Raw genomic sequence first — 5,684 nt, forward strand, 5'->3', positions numbered from 1 at the left:
GAGCTGGTGCAGGGTCTGGAGCACAGGTCGTACGGGGAGCGGCTGAGGGAACTGGGGGTGTTTAGTCTGGAGAAGAGGAGGCTGAGGGGAGACCTCATCGCCCTCTACAGCTCCCTGAGAGGAGGGTGCAGAGAGCTGGGGATGAGTCTCCTTAACCTAGTAAGAAGTGATAGGAGAAGAGGCAATGGCCTCAAGTTGCGCCAGAGAAAGTTCAGACTAGATATTAGGAAGCATTTCTTTCCAGAATGGGTTGTTAGGCATTGGAATGGGCTGCCCAGGGAGGTGGTGGAGTCCCCATCCCTGGAGGTGTTCAAGAGTCGGGTCGATTTGGAGTTTAAGGATATGCTGTAGGTGGGAACTGTGCTAGGCGAACGGTTGGACGAGATGATCTCCAGGGTCCTTTCCAACCTAGATGATTCTGTGATTCTGTGGGATCAGCTGCTCAGTGTAGAAATTTTAGACTTGGTAAAGATGCCATAAAACACAGAAATATAGAATAGTTGAGGTGGGAAGGGACCTCCTGAGATTATCTAGATAATTCCTTTTCACAGTTGCAGCCAGTTCAATAAGTTAGATGCCCTGTATATACAGTCACAGGCAATAAGACTTATCTCACTCCTCACAGCAAGATCCTTTTCTGCAAAGCCCAGGGAACATATGATGTGGCTTTGGGTCTGTATGCTGATGGAAATCTCCCACCCATATCTCCTACTGTTGCCTTCAGAGTGCTTTGCAAGTTGTATCAATTTCAACTGATTCATTTTTCTGTGAGTATTTTCTAGGGGTTATTTCTCTTAGTTTTTCCAAGTCTCTACCATGGAGAGTTTTTCCTCCCTTTTTTTGTCAAGCTGGGATTGTATCACCAACAGTACTGTTTGTCTCTCCTGGTCTTTTATCAGACAGCTTTTCTTCAGGTGTAAGCACCTCTTGCAGTAACTGCAAAGTACTCAGAGGCTTTGTGTTAGATGTCCAATAAAGAAGTGAAATTTAACCAAAGAAAAACACAGAATCACATTTTCTATATTGCTGACATCCAATGAGTTAGAGCGACAGAAATGTTTAACCAATTTCTTTAATCATATGAAGCCTGATCCAATTCTCCCCGAGGAACATCACAGTCTTTCCACCAACTTTCACATGTCTGGAGCACATACACAGTGTATGTACTGTATCTATCTCCACCACATCAATAACTCATGGAATGTTCTTCTAACCTCTAAAGAGTATAAGGTGCATTTTATGTATATATATACAGATATATAAAAGGAGTATGATTTTACTGCCATGGCTAGGCATAAAAGCAATCATTAGGAAGTCTTACCTTGTACCTTGTGCCTACTCCAGTACTGAAGTCTACAGCAAAATTCTAATCTGGAGGAATGAAGGGAAGCTGTTATTACTTTTCCTATGAAAATGCTATTTTTATTAAAAGCAGAAGGTGAGCTGAAGGCCCCAATCCTCTTTAAAATAACTTGGGGTTTAGCATCAATAATGGAAATATATACACTGTGGCTGGGATATGTCTTGCACCTCTCCCATCTTTTCTGACTGTTCATAAATAAAAAGTTTAAGGCCAATGAATATAATCAATGAATATTCTTAATGTTCTACTCTCAGATTGTTTCCATTTCACAGGAAGTTCAAGTTTCCTTCAGTAAACGGTTTATACTTTCCCATGCATTCTTACATTCTAGTAAAATATATTTTGTATGGATTAAGGCTTAGTTTATTTATTGGGGAAGAACAGGAATGCCACAGAACAATCAAGAATGTTATATTTTTAAGGTTAAATTTCTTTTAAATAGTTAGAAACTCCTTTTCCCCTGCCATTTTGAATAGGGTATGTGCATTACTGCTTTCAGTTTCTTGGGTAGATAGTGCCAGTTTCCTAAACAACAGCCTTACACAACTTTAGACTATCTGAAATGCAAGTCTAAGATCAGAACTGATGACAAACCTTTGCAAATGAAGAGTTCCCTGCTGCTTTCCATGGTAAGTCCCTGTTCAAGGATCAAAATCTGGGACTGGATCGTTGATTGCTCCAGGGAGGGGTAATTTAGCAGCCAGTATCCCAAACAGTGGAAGTTTGGCACATTTTTCGGCTCTTTGATGGTGTCAAAACCTGGAACCTCAAGAAGTGAAAAACGTGGTGGGAAAAATAGGACATGTCAACTGTTCCTCATGAATCTGGTTTACTATGTGTAAAGAAAAACATAATTTTTTTATAAAACCACATAGTTATTTTTCTGAGAACAAATTTTCTCAACAAATCAAACACCTTCTACTTTACAAGGAACACAAACCTCTGTTCATTGTAAATACAGTATATCCTGCTAAAATACTGGAGGAGATAAAAAGTTAAGTATTCCTGCAGGAGTTAACTCTAAACATTAAAGAGCTGGAATTTTCCATGTTAATTTTATTAAAATTTCTCCAGTATCTATAATGAGCCCTTTATCACTAATTTACTTCAAACACTTGCTGGCTTTTTGGTACTGACTCTAGGAAAATCCTTCACTCACTCTTGCCATTTTCTTTCCACTAGTCTAGAGGAAGGTTTATTAACAGTCCTTTCTTGCCTACTTTTATATTCATTCACCATGTATCACAAATATTTAATACTTTATCCTGGATTCTGGTAAAGTGCTCAGTACACAAACTCCAAGCTGTAAGCCAGGTGCTTGACAAGGCTGGAAGAGGAAACAAATTCCTCCCACCTATGGGTCCAGGGATTTAGAGCAGAGGTAGGATGGGTGGTGGAGCTGTTACCAACTGTCCCTGGGGTCCTGCCCTGGAGAAAGGATCTGCTGAATGATCAGAGCTGGCAAAAAGCCACTGGGAGAGGCAGCTATGGAAAAGTGTTTAAATTCATGTACCGCACAGGCTCCCTGGCCATTGACTTGTTGTGGAGGAGACAGGAAGATGGAACTAGTTACCAGAAAGTCTTTAAAAAATGCAGCAGGTGGAATACTTATATATATATATATATTTCATATACATATATATAACCCAAACACTGTAGAATCCTACTTCCAACATCTTAAAAAAGGGAATTCCCAACAACCACCCACCTGTTTTTACCAAGAATGTCTGGGAGACTGGAGAGTCTATTCAGCCTTCCATGTCATCTGAATGCTGTCTCACTTCTGTCCCCAAGCAGGGAGGTGATCTTACCTGCACAAAGCACATCATTTCATGTTTTGTTCCTGTAAAACAGAACAGGGTTATGGGTGAAGCAAAGCCATACTTGGCTTTCTCACCCTAAACTTGGGGAAGATGAGACTTTGGGGCAAAAAGAGGAGTATTCTTGGCATACACGTCTGGGAATTTTCTTTAAAATTCCTCCCATTTTTTGTGACCTGGTCTAGGCCAAGAATAAGAAAGAAAGAAAGAAATGTGCTTCTTGGGAATATTTCAGTAATACCTAGTGATAAGTTGTCTCTGGCAGAGATTATTTCAGCAGGATCCAGAGAGGATTTAAAATCCAAATACAGACAGGAAAGCAGCCCAGCACTCCATTTGAACTGGTGGCAGAATTAAGTCAAGTGTCTCAGCAGCACCTGAGAGCTCTTGCCAAATATCTCTAAGATGGCATTTTAACCTGGAATTATATTGTGGCTGCTCCTTTTGAGAGTCTGTAGAGACATAAAGGGGCATCAGCTATACAGACACTTTCCTGTACTGTGTCTTCGAATCTCAACACTACACAGTGAATGAGGAGAGAGCAGGGGAGGCATAAAGGGTCCTCTCAGTCCTCTCAGCTCCTTGTTTGCTGATAAAAGATCTATGGCAGTAGGTGCAGTCTTGACCCTGCTTCCAGGGTTTTGGCCGTGAAGGTAAGTCATCATTGACAGCAGAAAAAGCTTGCTAGGTACCCATAAGAGCTTAAGGAAATGGCTCCTGTTGTGGGATACTCAGGGAAAGTGAAGTTATGGGCCATCTCATAGCCTATTCCTAAAGACAGAACCTGGCTTTGCAGAGTTTTCTGTCTTCACGTTTTCAGAAGCTGGCTCCTGTTTTCATGTCCAGCCTGAGAACATGCCAGGTAATGCATTTTGCAATTCCACCACCTGTGCTGTGAAAGACAGATGTAGGTGTGGTTGTACATACAGATTTCTGCAGGTACAGCTGAAGTCATACTGTCACTTCTGACATTTTGCCCCCAGCACTGACAGAACTCCTCCCAGTTACAGCTCATGTAATTGGAGGCATGAAAAACCGAGTCTCTAATTAAGAAGGCACTGAAAACACAGGGCTCTAGATCGGATTCTTACCAGGTATATGCCAGACTCCCTCTACCAGCAGAATCATGTTGCTAATCTATTTGTAGAACTTGATTTATGAAGATTAATAAACCAGCCAAATTATGTCAACTTATGGCAAAAAACATGTATTTTTCTTTCAGTTCAGATTCCAAAATGTTATTTTCTTTCTCATAAGGCTATTTTTAATGGCAAAACGTATGTGTACCTTACCCAGCCCTGCACGGAATGCCAGGAAAGCTGAAAGCACTGTGATTATGCGACCCGCCAAAAGGTCAAGAAAAAAAATATATACAGTGCTCACCGATATTTATTAGCCATTTCTAAAACTGGACAGAGCCAAGGTATCACAGTGATTTCTTTCTTAGCACTTTGTGCAGAAGTTCCTGTTTCCTATTCCATCTTCATATCTGCCTCAATGTTAGCTGGAAGATCCTGGTGTCATCCACTAGTAAACCAAATTCTACAAAATTAAACACCACGAATCTCAACCATCTACTGTCTCACTGTTTCTTCTATCATTTCCTTAAACACAAAGCACTTAAGGCTGTGAGTAGCCACAGATCTATTGGTTACGTTTATTCTATTGTGCAAGAGAAGTCATAAGGCTGGGATTTAGGCCAAACTCAACACTCATCTGCATTATTTGCCCTCAGGAGTATTTCAGAGTTCTTTTTGAGATAATTCACTGGATTCTTTTAAGTGAGACAGTCCCTGGCTGTTTGCTCTTCTTTCAGGTATAAGCAAGGTAATTGGCAGCAGCCTTTGGTGCACCCTTCCTCTATGCTTTTCCTCCTGCAGTGATACCACATGGCTGACAGTGGACAGAAAAGTCACACACTGAAGAGGGTAAGTGGGGAGATCTTTCTTAGGACATTTCCCCAACACCCAGTGATAAGATACATAGATTGCTGAAGCCTCTATTCATATTTTCTGTGTCATAAATCCAGATGAAATCAAAAGCAGTGTATATAGATATAAATGTGGATCTATCTACCTATCTATATACATAAATATGTAAGAATTTGTAGTTCTTGGAAGCACAGTGGGCTGTAGACTTGTTTCAAGACTGGGCAGTTTACGTATAATGTTCTAAAATATCCCTCATCTGACCTTTTAGGCTAAGAGATGTTTATCAGAAAATCCATTTATAACAGACATCGGGAAGGAGAGAGACTCTAAGCTCTGTAATGTGTGTTAACTCAGAATCACAGAACACCCTCCAATAGTAAAGAGACAAGACCAGTGATTGCACCTGTGCATTTATTATTTTATCTGCAGAGGTACATTTCTTTCGCTAGTCAAAGTAGTAATTTTGCTAAATTCATTTGGTTCTGCTATTGCATTCCTCTACACAGTTATACTTTGTTCCCGAAAATTACTCGGCCTTGGGCTCTCCATCCTCAGAAGGAAGAAAGAGAG

This window comes from Athene cunicularia (assembly GCF_003259725.1).
Source record: "Athene cunicularia isolate RWA chromosome 2 unlocalized genomic scaffold, athCun1 chr2_part1, whole genome shotgun sequence".
NCBI classification, from domain to species: Eukaryota; Metazoa; Chordata; class Aves; order Strigiformes; family Strigidae; genus Athene; species Athene cunicularia.